The sequence below is a fragment of the Alligator mississippiensis genome, chromosome 1 (assembly GCF_030867095.1).
Source record: "Alligator mississippiensis isolate rAllMis1 chromosome 1, rAllMis1, whole genome shotgun sequence".
Taxonomy (NCBI): Eukaryota; Metazoa; Chordata; order Crocodylia; family Alligatoridae; genus Alligator; species Alligator mississippiensis.
Window position 1 is genome coordinate 452,351,207 of NC_081824.1, and position 13,092 is coordinate 452,364,298.

Genomic DNA, 13,092 nt, shown 5'->3' on the forward strand with positions numbered 1-13,092 from the left:
GAAAGGAGAGGAGTGGAGTGGATGTTTTGTAGAGAGGGTTCAGAATGGGAAGAAAGAAATGAAGGAAATAGTTATGGAAGGGGGGCAGGTCGTAAAGGAGCAGAAGCAGATCTTTTAAAAGAAGTAACAAGGTTCTATAAGGACCTGCATAGTAAAAGGGAAAAAAGAGGAAGAAGAGATGGCAGAAGGGGAAGAAATACAGCAAATGAAGGAAAAGGAAAGGGAAGATTTGGAGAAAGAGCTAACAGCAGAAGAAATAGAAGAGTGTCTGAAAGGAATGAAGACAAATAAAGTGCCAGGGGTGGATGGGATACCAGGGGAGTTTTACAAAAAATTTTGGGGGTGGTTGGGGACAGACATAAAAGGAAGTGTTTAAAGAAATGATGGAAGGGGGAAAGGGTTTGCAGAAGAGGTAATAGTATTGTTATATAAAGAGGGGGAGAAAAGGGTTGGTAAAAGACAGGGAAGATTAAAATTAAATAAGTCATATTACCAACCCTTCTGTTCATGGGGTGGGTACACCCTCCATTGTGCAGACAAGCAAGGCAGATACAAAAAGGAATTGTGCGCGTTTTTCTGGGGAACTAAAGGGAAAAAGGGGAGCACATAGCGAGATTTATAAAGCAAGGGAATTAGGGCGGTGGGGTTTTCTAGAGGTTGAAACATTTGTATATGGGCATGGGGTGGCAGCATTAGTAAGGGAGGCATGAAAAGGGGAAGAAATAGCAGGGAAGGTTGCAAAGTATTGAGGAGGCAGAGTTCTGAGGGCATGGGGGATATTTGGAGAAAGATGGACAGGAACGTGGGCACAGAAACCATCACAGCACGTGGATAGACTGGCGGCATTCGTAAGAGCACAGGGTTTGGAAAAATGGGGGCTGGAGGGACTGCAAAAAGCAAGGGTGATCTTCAAAACAATTAGGGGTAAAGATGGATTAACAAACATGAGGGATTCGACATGGGAACAGGTGAGAGGTGTGGAAGGGAATAGCAGATGAAAGATGGAAAGGGGTTCATGGGGAAGTAGCATGGTGTATAGTGAGACGGGTATTATCAGTAAGGGAAGTACTACATAGATGGGGTCTGGTGAGATGGGCGGGTGCCCTGGGGAGTTCTGCCCACAGGAAGAAATGGTTCACCACATCTTCTGGGAGTGTGCGTTTGCAAGAGGTGTGGGGAAAAGTAGGGGAATTTCTAAAGGGAGATACGATACCCTTTGTGCCCAATCCTATGAAAGTGCAGTGTATGGATTGGTTAAAAAGAGGAGAGAGGCAATGGGAAGTACTGGTGATCTTGATGGGAATGAGGGTGGCACTACAGAAAGCAATGTTTGTTGGTAGGGAAGGGGGTATATTTCCCGGAAAGGGCATGCACACAGCTAGGATATTATGATATCAAGGATTACATTGGGGGAAGGACAAGAAGTGAAGGGAATAGGGTGTGGCAAAGCGTTTGGTGGCAGGAATTTCTGTCATCCGGCCAAGATAGGGAGAGGAAAAGTGTCGGGAATCAGGGAAGAGAGATAAATGGAAAAGGTGGGGAAAAAATATTGGGAAGACAGCAGTACAAAACATTGAATTCTGCATCACAAATGATGCATTATGAAAAAAAGTGTTAACTGGAAATAAAGTGGGGAAAGATGCAAGATGACATTAAAAGGGGGAAAAAAAAGTCAATGTATGGATTGTATATAAATAAGAACGGGGAATATGAGACAAAGGAATTATATATATGAAGGAAATGAGAAACAAAAGGAAAAAAAAAAGACTATTTGTAAAGATGAAGAGTTAGGAGAAGATTTAAAGTGATTCAAGAAGAGATATGGGAAAATGAATTGTCACTGGCCTGTTATTGCACTTTCTCCAGGACCAGCACCAACCCAGTCTGGTGGATTGCCAGAACAACAGCAGTAAGAAGTGAGCTGACTAGCAGCTTGTTTTTCCTTCCTCCAGTGCAGCATGGGTGCTTGTCTGTCATGACGAGCTAGGGAAGGCAGTGCTGCTAGTGCAACCGGCGCTCTTCCGGACGTACAAGCGACCGCGCCGCTCAGATGAGTAGCTGAAGGGTCTTACGGTTTGCCTGACCCAATAACGTGAAAATCCTGGCTCAGGCTAGTAGCTGAAGACCTTGGGTCTTCCCTCAGTCGGAATAGGGGAACACCTGTGCTCTGAGGACAGAACATGGATAAACACCCCCAGGTCCCAAGGATGTCTCGATCCACTGTCAAGAACCTGCAAGGCACGCGCGGAGACCCCAGTTAGGGCGGACCGCTGACTAGGCATCACAGAGGACCCTCCCAGGAGGGTGAACCAGCAAACACGAGCAGGTGACAAACCCCCCCACAATGTCGGGGTGCCGACAGGCGGCTGTTGACCCCTGGCCATTGATTGACCCCCAGAGGCAGAAGGACTCTGAGCCCAGAACCCCAGCTGACAAGACCCACCTCCCGGCAGAGGACCCCGGATCCCGAGGACACTCCCCAGACAATGGTTGAGCCCCCTGAGAAACGGCAGACCCCTCCAAACTCCCACAGCCCCTCGGTGCTAACAGTGGGCCCTGAGCAGCGATGGCCCGCAGACCCTGGTGGTCCCAAGTAAGACCCCCCCCAAGACTCCCTCCCTCCACTGGTGGAGGAGCCCTGAACCCCCAACACCAGATACCCCTACAGATGACCCAGGGGGAGGTGCAGACAGGGCAGTGCTCATATTACTCCTCTTCCCCCTCCCTGAGAAGCTGTCATGCCCGACCTGCCACCCACAAAGACAACACAGGTCACACAACGACATGCAATACCACCTACGTCGCTTCCACCTGCTCTGCCTAGCATTCTATTGCGCCCTCTGTGGCACCGAGTACGAGACCCTGAAGCTCCTGAAGAAGCACCACAAGGAATACAAAGGCCACGGAGCCGAGAGAAGACTTGGCACGCTGCCACTGCCCGTCAGACCCAAGCCACAGTGCAAAGACCAGCCACCCTGCTAACAACCCCCTGAAGGTCTGGTCCAATGGATCCCCTGATGGAGAGGCCTGCCCCAGAGATGCCACCACACAGGTCTAAGCCCAGGGATCCCCGACCAGACGTGATGCCCGAACCAGAAAGTCCTCCTCCCGGACCCCCAGGGCCACCCGACGCCGCTGGCCCACTGAAGATCCCAGAGCCACCCGAAGACCACAGACTGCAGCCACAGAGGCAACCCAGGTGACAGTGCTGTGACCCAGCACCAGCCTCCTAGCTCCAGAAGCTCTACTGGACCAACCATCCCAAGGCACTGAGAGAGATCCTGGAGGGACCATCAGCTTTCTGCCAGGTCCTCCAGGAGACTCTGTTCAACTACTTCAGCAGGGTCTTCTACCCCGCAGCAGAAGCCGCCGCCCCACATCCTGCAACCATTGAAGTGGACAATGCCCAGAGGACCAGGAAGCAGCGTGCGGTGGTGTGGCTGGACATGTCCAATGCCTTCGGCTCCATGCCCCACCGCCACATCTTCAGCACCCTCCATGAGCTGGGCCTACTGGGTGGCATCATCGTGGTGCGAGAGCTCTGCCATGGATGCACCACGACCTTCTGTGCCACTGACGTAGAGACCACGGAGATCCTCATCCAGTTGGGGGTGAGACAGGACTGCCCCCTCAGCCCCAGCTTAGCCATGGAACTGCTCCTTTGAGCCACAGCCTACCCCAGCAGGCTCCACCTGTATGGCCAGAAGTTGAGTGTCCTGCCCAACACCAATGGTCTCGTTCTCCTCATCCCTGATGCCACCCAGCTGCAGCAGATGCTGGACATGACATCCAAGGCGGCCAAGTGGATGGGCCTGCGCTTCAACGTCACCAAGTGCACGTCCCTGCACATGGACAGCAGGCAGAAGAGCCGCATCCTGGACTCCAGCCTCACAGTCCAGGGCCAGGATCAGGACAGAGCTCAGGACAGAGATGAGGCACCTGCATGATAGTAAGACCTACTGCCACCTAGGAGATGCCCACCAGGCACTGGTCCAAGCAGATACCACAAGATGCCATCAATGGGATTGTGCAGGATGCCTGCAAGCTGGACTCATCACAGCACTTATCTTCTGCCAGGGGGCCAGCAGGGAACACCTTCCTCATTCCCCACGTCGTATTCATCCCGAGAGGCTCGGCGGTCCCCAAGACCCTCCTCAAGAAAGCGGATGCCAAGATTCAGTGGCTGTTCAAGAAGCAACTGCACCTGCCACTAAAAGGCCAGCAATGAGGTCCTGCACATACCCTACTGGCAGGGAGGTGACAACATCCCCCTCATGGGAGACCTCTGCAACATGGTGGTGGTCACCTATGCCATTTGCCTCCTGACCTGCCCAGATGCCATGGTAAAATGTCATTGCTGCCAGCACCCTGGAGGAGATCACCCACAGAGGATCCCGAGACAGCCAACTGGATGCAGCTTGGCGACCTTCCTCAGTGGCCTGCTGGAGGGCGAGTTCAGCAGAGACAGCAAGGACTTTGCATCACCGTGGAGCCGAGCCCACAACACCACATGCTGCCTTCAGAAACACATTGGCTGCTCCTGGATCTGAACCAAGGAGTGCCAAGTGTCTCCCTGGAACCAGCCCTGCATGCCGACCGCATCACAGTGACACCCTGCATGAGGACCTTCCTGGAGCGGTTCCTGAAGGACCCCAACCGAAACAAGTAAGCCGGTGACCTGAAGGCCAAACCCAACCAGGCTAAGGTCTTTGACATCACCTTGAAGTGGGACTCCAGCAATGACTTGATACCCAGCGGGAGTGTCATGCACTTTGCAGACTGGCACTTCCTCTACCGCGCCCGCCTCAACTGCCTGCCTCTGAATGGGGCTGTCCACTTCGGCCACTGGGACAAGAGATGCCGGTGATGCGGCTACACAGCGGAGACCCTCCCCCACGTGCTGTGCAGCTGCAAGCTGCATGCCAGAGCCTGGCAGCTCCACCACAATGCTGTCTAGGACCACCTGGTGAGGGCCATCCCAGCCACAGCGGGGGAGATTTCTGTGAACCGCACTGTCCTGGCCTGAGAGCCAGATGTGACCCAACAATCAGCAGGAGCGAAGAGGCCAAGAAGGGCACGATCATGGACGTAACCATCCCCTTCAAGAACTGGCGCCAAGCCTTCACCAATGTCTGGGCTCACAAGCGGGAGAAGTACACCCCGCTGGCCAACATCTTGAGAGGCCGTGGCTATAACAGCACAGTCCATGTGGTCACTGTGGCAACGCTTAGACCCTGGGATCCCAGCAATGAGATCGTCCTGCATGCCTGCTGCATCTCCCACCCCTATGCCAAACTGATGCCCTGCCTCAGGGCATCAGACATGATCCACTGGTCCCACGACATCTACGTGGAGCACATCACGCGCTATCACCAGTACTCTGACCCCCCAGACCGACTGTCACTGGACTGGACTCAGGGGACCACCTGAACCTGGTGCTGCAATTGATAGACTTTGAGCAGAAGGTTCAAAAATGGACCACCCCGGTCCACCAGAAGAGGAACCCTGCAATGAGACTCTATATATGGACTGAGGAAACCGTCTTTAGCCTACTCTCTCCATTACAGACCGTTGTACAGATTTGTGTGCATCTCTCCTCTGTCTTGGTGTTGCAACCCCCCTGCCTCCCCTGTCCCCACCCCCTGGCTTAGTTGGATAACATCATATTTTTTTAAACCTAGTTGAATTCCCCTCCTCATCCCCCATCCCTCTTTTGTTAGTCCCTCCCTCAGGCGGTCTATATTTCCTTACTGGCTTTGTCATCTTTTTGGTTCATAACTCTTAACATCCACTAATAAAATTCAAATCTGTTCTTATCAGTTTAATTGCTGATAACATCCTTGATGGGAACACTGATGCATTAAAAGCATTCTTGGCACAGGGAGAGGGCCTCCAGGTTTGCTTCAACCACTCCAGGTATCAGCCTAGTATTGCAGTGCTGCTGAGCCAGATGCCTGCTCCCCTACTAGGGGAACTCCCCACTCAGATCCAAGAGCAGCACAGGCCTGGGCCTGGGGCCTGAGTCACTACTCCTGGGTGACCGCTGGGGGTGGGGAGGTGGGTCAGGCCCTATGCAAATTGGGGCCAGCCAGTTCACAGGGAGGCTGGAAGGGGCTTAGGCCAATGCATGGGTGCACACTCACCTCTCTGCCAGTCTGGCAGATGGCAGGCTGGGGCAGCCCCTGTTGCCAACAAGTACAGTGGCCTCCCTCCCTACCCCCCAGCCTCTCCAGGAAAGCCGCCTAAGACAAGACACTGCCTTCGTTGAGCATTAGAAATCACCAGCACCAGCCAAAGCAAGAGGAGCAAGCGGGGGGAAAGCCAAGCCAATACACAAATAGCCAACCCCAAGAGCAAGTAGGCATGCGACTGGCAGGAATGAAGGAACAGGCAGCACCTCACTGGTTGCCTGCCTGCCAGGAAGCCTCGCCCCAGAAATGCAACTGTGCCCTACAATGCCCCACCCCACCACATACCTGCAATGCCACCCACAGGGCCACTGACTGACTGTGGCTTTCCTGCAGGGGAACCAGGCACTGTGGGACTGCCACCCAACCACAGCCCCATCCAGAGAGCCTTCAGGCCCTGCCATGGCCAGGCCTCATCTTGGTGGGCCAGGGCCCATCTTACCCTCAGCCCTAGTCCTCTCTGACCTGACCTCACTCATCAGGCCCCCTCGGCCCCTGGCCCTGATCCACCTCTGGCCCTGGGCAGCTAATCTTGAAGGCTCATATCAGGGCAGCCGGGGTGAAACCCAGCTGTTTCCTGGCTTGCCCAAGAGGGACCCAGGAGGATGACGGAACAGGAGAAGACAGCAGAGCAAGATCCGGGCCAGACATGAGGGTGATCAATGGAGCAGAGACCCACAGGACTGCAGTGCTTTGAAAAGGTCAGGTACCTGAGGGGAGCAGGCCATGGGAGCAAGAGGTGGTGGGAACCCCAGGGTAGGTCAAGACCAGCAAGCTCATCATGGGAACTCCCAGCAAAGATGGAGTCCAAACCCTGGTATTCAATAGTTATAGGATTTGGATGGGGTCATGGAAGGCATAGGTAATTTTACATGCACAGGTGAGACATGGATGGGATTTATCACCTTCCTTCAGTAATTTCTTTTGGGTCACCCCAGGGTTATTTTGGACAGCCCAAACTACGTAGTAAGCGAGGGGGCACTTGAGGTTTTTTTGTTCTAGGACTGTTTGCTTTGGGTGTGGGGAAAAAGGCTAATACTTGTCTAACAAAAATAACATGCATCATGTGCAAGGAGGAGGGATATATCCCTTGGGATTGCCAGACCTCATACACAAATAGAGCAAAAATGGGGAAAGCAGGGAAGGGGAGGGAGGAGGTGGAATCTGAGAATGAGTGTGAAAAGTGATATGAAAGAATCAATGGGAGACGCGCACATCTATGGAGCTGGGTAAGGAGGAAGGAAGGATAATTGAATTGGGGTCAGGGGTGGTTATTTGTGGAATGAAGCCAGTGGCTCAGTGCATTAGAAGGGATAGGGGAAGAAGGGGGTGGAAGAAGAGGTGAAGATTTGTTATATATGGATGATGTCACTATAGTAGTTTGGGGTAGAAGGTCAGTGGAGAGAGAGTCTTGGGACATGTAGGGAGTGACAGGGAGGCATTGAGAGACATGGGTTACAGGTGCTGGGGAATCATTTAAAAAAAGGGTTGGGGGCATGGATACAGAAGGTGGTGGGATTGTGGGGTACAAGGGGATTATTTTGGGGGTGGGGGGAAGGTGGAATTGGGCAAGCAGGTGCTGCTGCCTATTATTTTGTTTACGGGGAGGGTTCACCCTCCTTCATGGTTGCAAGTGCAATACATTTTAAAGAGAAGTTTGCATTTTTTTGTGTGGGGGGAGGGGAGAGGATGGCAAGGGGGAGATTTGTAAAACTGGTTAATTGGGGGGCTGGGGTTACTCAAAATAGAGCTTTTTCTGTAAGTGCATGTGGTGGCTGTGACTAAGGGAAGTGAAAAAGGGAGAGGGGTTATTGGGGAAATTGAGACTGGGGAGAGCAGTTGTTTAGGGGTTACAGTTGTTGGCAATGAGATGGATGGATTTACAGGCTGAAAAAGAAAGAAAAAGAAATGATACATTATGCTAGGATGGGGTTTTGTTTTGTTTTTTTTATAAAGGGCAGAGGGACTAAAGAAGCTAGGCACAGAAGGGTGGGACAATGCAAAACCAGTATTTAAAGTAATAAGCAGGGGGAAGTGACAAGGTGATGGATGTAGGGGATCGATCAAGGGCATAGGTGAGAGGTTTGGAAGGGGATAGTAGGTAAAAGGTGGCATTTATTAGCAAGTAAGGGGTTGTTTTTATGGTTAAGGAATGTTTGCAGCTGGGGTATTATTAGGCATGGGGATATATGGGAAAGGAAGGGCAACTGAAGCAGTGAGTATGGCAAAATGTGAATTGGGAAGAATAGTTTGCCCCTACAGGGGATTGGATAAGAAGATTGGGGGGGGGGCGGCAAGTGTGGTGTCGAGGGATGACGATTATGATAAGGGATGTGTAAGAGGTGAAGCAGTGGGGATGAAGATAAGCCAGTTGTAAATACATACATACACACTTTTGTTAAATGTGTTACAGATAACAGAAATCTTTAACATATTGGGTATATGATTTACCAATGTGTAAGGTGACATGGAACCAGGTTGTGCAAGGTATCTGTGGCTGAATGATAAAGGGTTGTAGATGCTTCTAAATCTGGAGATGGTTTTGTTGGGTTTTGTGTTGCAAGGTGGAAAGTTTGGTTGAGGTTGGGCATTTTAAATTTGTTACCTTATTAATAAAAGAAAACCTGTAAGCATCCTGGTGGCACATGAAAATTATTGCATCTGGGACAGAACGTTTTAGGGAAAGGAAGGCATATAGTGTCTTTTGGGAGAGGCATGCAGAGGAATTAGCATGGAAGAGACAATTAACAGAACTGCGCTTTCAAGCCAGAGCAGACTCCCATGAAAGAGGGCTGTTTTAAGAACGTTCAATGATGTAATTGAACTGGAGGACATCCAACATTGTCTGGAGGCTAAAGGAAAAAGAGAGTCCTTTGGGTGGACAGAGCTTTCAATAAGAACAAAATATGGACCGGTTCACGGAGAGCTGGAATGGCAAGAGATCATTGTGGAATCAAACATCTTCCTTCCAGCTTCTGTTTGGGTCCCCATAGGGAATATATCTATTATTTTGGTCAACCAAGGTGACATAGTAAATATAATGGACCAGGGCCCATTGAAACATATTGTCAATGGACAACAAGTTGCTGATGCTGTGGGGTGGGGTATAGGGCAGGGGTATGCAAGGCTGAAGTAATGTGCAAAAACATGTTGGGAGGAGGGGCACAATTTTGAAGAGTGCCCCCACTCATAAGGAAGGAAATGTCAGAACGGGAGGGAGAGAAGATGGAAGGGGACAGCAAGTCCCTGGTATCCCTTCAGAGGATGGAAACATTTAGTATGGGAAGGAAGATGGCTGGGAGAGTATTAGAGCTCAGGACAAAGATGAATTTATTTGAGGAAGTAGAGAAGCTGGCTACATCAACTGTAGAAATTGTTGTAGAGCAATAGACAGCCATATTAGAGGAGAGGGAGGCAGGAGAAAAAGTGACAGGAAGTGCAAGGGGCATGGGGTTAATTGGTGTAAGTAACTATTTGGAAATTCTGTTGGGCAGGGAAAGCCTTTGCTGGAAACATCATGCAACCAACCAAAGAGTGAAAGTGGGGATACCAAAGCAAAAACGGGAAGAACAAGAGAAGAGGAGTGAGAAGGGAAAAGATATAGGGGAAGAAGCAAGACTGACAAATGGTGCAAGAGTGAAATCAGGAGGAGAGTCAGGGTGGGGGCAGCTTTTCTAATAGCCCGTCAGCTATTGTAAGCTAGGCTTAAGCAACGGGGATGTGGAGGGTGGGGGTTGAGAAGAAATGGAGGTATGAGGGGGGAGGACACTTGGGGAGTAAGACAGGGGAATGCATTTAATATTGTGGAACATGAGAAGTTTGCCGAGATGGAGGTAAATGGGAGGAGATTAAGAGGGTAGTATAAGGTAAAAGACGTGCTATTCCTCCAGAAGCATAGAATAGGATGAGGAAAAAAGGTGCTGGGAATATGGGGAGGGAGAGGTTTGTCTAAGACAGGGAAGGTAAAGCTAATCAAGTCTGTGATCTTACCGATCCTGCTGTTCGTAGGGTGGGTATACCCTCCATCGTGGAGGCAAGCGAGGAGGATACAAAGGGAATTGTGTGTGTTTTTCTGGGGAAGTAAGGGAGAGAGGGTAGCACGTAGGGAGCTTTATAAAGCGGGGGAGCTAGGGGGATGGGGTTTTCCAGAGGTGGAAACGTTCATATATGGGCACAGGGTGGCAGCATTAGACAGGGAGGCACAGAGAGGGGAAGGAATAGTGGGGAAATGGGTAAAGTACTGGGGAGGTAGAGTTTTGAGGGAATGGGGGATATTCGGAGAAAGGTGGACAGGAGTGTGGGCAGGGAAACCATCACAGCACACGGATAGGCTGGCGGCATTTGTCAGGGCAAAGGGTTTGGTAAAACGGGATGGAAGGATTACAAAAGGCGAGGGTAATTTTCAATGCAATTAGGGAGGAAGATGGATTAACGGATGTGGGGAATTTGGCATGGGAACAGGTGAGAGGTGTGGAGGGGAATAGAAGACACAAGGTGGAAAGGGTTTCACAGGGAAATAGCGTGGTGTATAGTTAGGCGGGTGCTATCAGTCTGAGAAGTACTACACCGATGGAGGCTGGTGAGATCGGCAGAAAGCCCGGGGGAGTTCTGTACAAAGGAAGAAAATGGTTTTTGGGAGTGCGCGTTTGCAAGAAGGGTATGGGGAAGAGTAGGGAAGTTTCTAAGGGCGATAGGGTGGGCACAGGGGGTGTCCTATGAGACCGCAGTGTATGGACCAGTGAAACAAGGCAATGGGAAGTGCGGGTGATTTTGATGGGGATGAGGGTGCCATTATGGAAAGTGAGGTGCTTGTTGATAGGGAAGGGGGTATGCTTTACACAAAGGGAATGCGTACAGCTGGGGTATTATGAGATTAAAGACTAAATGAAGGGAAAGGGAGAAAAGGGCAAAGGGAGTAGGGCATGGCAAGGCGTTGGGTGGCAGGAATTATTCCAGCCCGCCGGGATAGGGTAAGGGTAGGGAAAGAAAAGAAGGGATAGAGAGGAGGGAAAGAAAAAGCATCGGGAAGTAGGGAAAGGAAACGCGTCGGGAATCAGGGAAGGTGAAAACCAAGTGAGGAAAACAGTAATACTGAAACAAAAACGAGTTGTGTATGCTATAAATAAAGACGTGTGGAAAATGTGGTAAAGGCAAATAAAAAGGGAAATACGAGACCACAGGGAAAGACTGTGTAAAATATGAGGATGCATTATAAATGTTGAAAGTGTCCCAAGAACCTGTATGAGAGCGCAAAAATGTATTGTCATGGATTGCATTGCTGATTATGTCAGAGGAGGATCTGGTGATCCAGTTGTGAAGAAATTGTGATGGAGAAAGGAGACAGGAAGTTCCCACGATTGTGTCATGCATTATTGATTCATGTATGATATTGTTTATTGTGAGATATTGACAAAAGGAGGCGGTGTGGAGAGATAAAGAAATATTTAATATTTTCTTAATAAAAAAATAGAAGGCAGAAAGCGTGCTGTACAGCCTACATGAAGATCAAAACATCCTCTAGCAAGAAACAAGTCACGGGGCATGTCATTAGAAAGAGCATTAAGGCAAAGAGCAGCGAACAGTGAGGCAGCAAGAATAACCTGAAGGCACAGTAGGGATCACCATTAAGATGGCTGCATTACCATGCCCACATCCCTCCTCTCAACATCCCATGGTGAAATCTTTGCATGGCTTCCACAGATCATCCCCTTCTCCACAGGGGCATTCTGATCAGGGTACCACTTCTTCCTCAAAAGACGGAAAGACAGAGCTGGCAGGGACCACAAGAGGTCCTTTAGTCCAGCCCCTGCCCAAGGCAGGGTCATCTCTACCCACAGCACCATATTACTACTAGAACTAAACCAATGGTATTGTCACACCCACAAATCATACGACCCCAAGATGTCCTTTTGCTTCGCCTGTGGCAATAGTAACCCATGTCCTCCTTCTGCAAGGGTTGTTAAAAGATGCTGAATGGCACACAAGGAAGAGGTCCATGCCTCTGCTACAAGAAGGCACTCATCCCCACAATCTGTACCCATCTGACCAAGGGGTAAAACTTCTTCCTGACCTCAAACTGGGTGACCAGCTTGACCCTGAGCAAAGGGGCAAGTCCCTCTAGCCAGGAACCTACAGGTTTTACTTGAGGAAGGAGTATTGGCAGTCTCCAGCCTTGGTGACAGTCGCTCAGCGCTCCTGAGGAAGGAATATGCCTACCACAACACACAGCAAAGGACAAAGAAAAGAGTCTTTCCCAGCCTCATGCTTCTGGGCTTCACTGGTTGCCTCATAGGACACAAGCAGAGTAAAGCATAGGCACAGTTACTCCTAGATCATTCCTGATCAATGTTTACCCGACCTCTTTTTCAACACCCCCAGTGACGAAGGCTCCACAACTTCCCTCAGCAGTCTAGTGTACTGCTGCACCCTTTTAACAGCCAAGTCCTTCCGGCTATCCAACAGTAGCAAGACCAGCCCTCTGTTCATGGGACATGAATAAAACAAACCAAGCCTTTCCTGTGGCCCTCTTGATGACATCCAGGTCAGTCCCGAATGCCCTGCCCCACTCCACAGGCATTAAGAGGCACTGGAGCACAACTTCACCTCAAGCTCTCCCTCCTTGACCTCATCCTCTACCACCCGCTCTCATGACAAACTGCTCAGTTCCTTTCCTTCAGCACTATGCACATACTGCTGAGACATCAGCACTATGTGCCACCATTCCCACATATTCCTAACACAGATTTACAGTGCCCGCCACCCCTTACAAGAGCTCTCTACAGCCCCTACACTCCTCCAACCACATATTTGTATTTCCAGAAGACCCATCATTACACAACATTTCTCCATACTCACCACCCCTTTTAGCATGAAGTGGTCAATAAAGCCCAAGGGTAAAACATCT

General features: G+C 50.3%; 1 non-coding gene across 1 annotated transcript; it reads left to right on the plus strand.

Moving 5' to 3' along the window:
* Positions 1–5,774: 5,774 nt before the first annotated feature.
* Positions 5,775–5,961, plus strand: LOC132247943 (U2 spliceosomal RNA). The gene has a single exon (XR_009459329.1). It is a non-coding gene; the product is annotated as a U2 spliceosomal RNA (small nuclear RNA).
* The last annotated feature ends 7,131 nt before the right edge of the window (positions 5,962–13,092 follow it).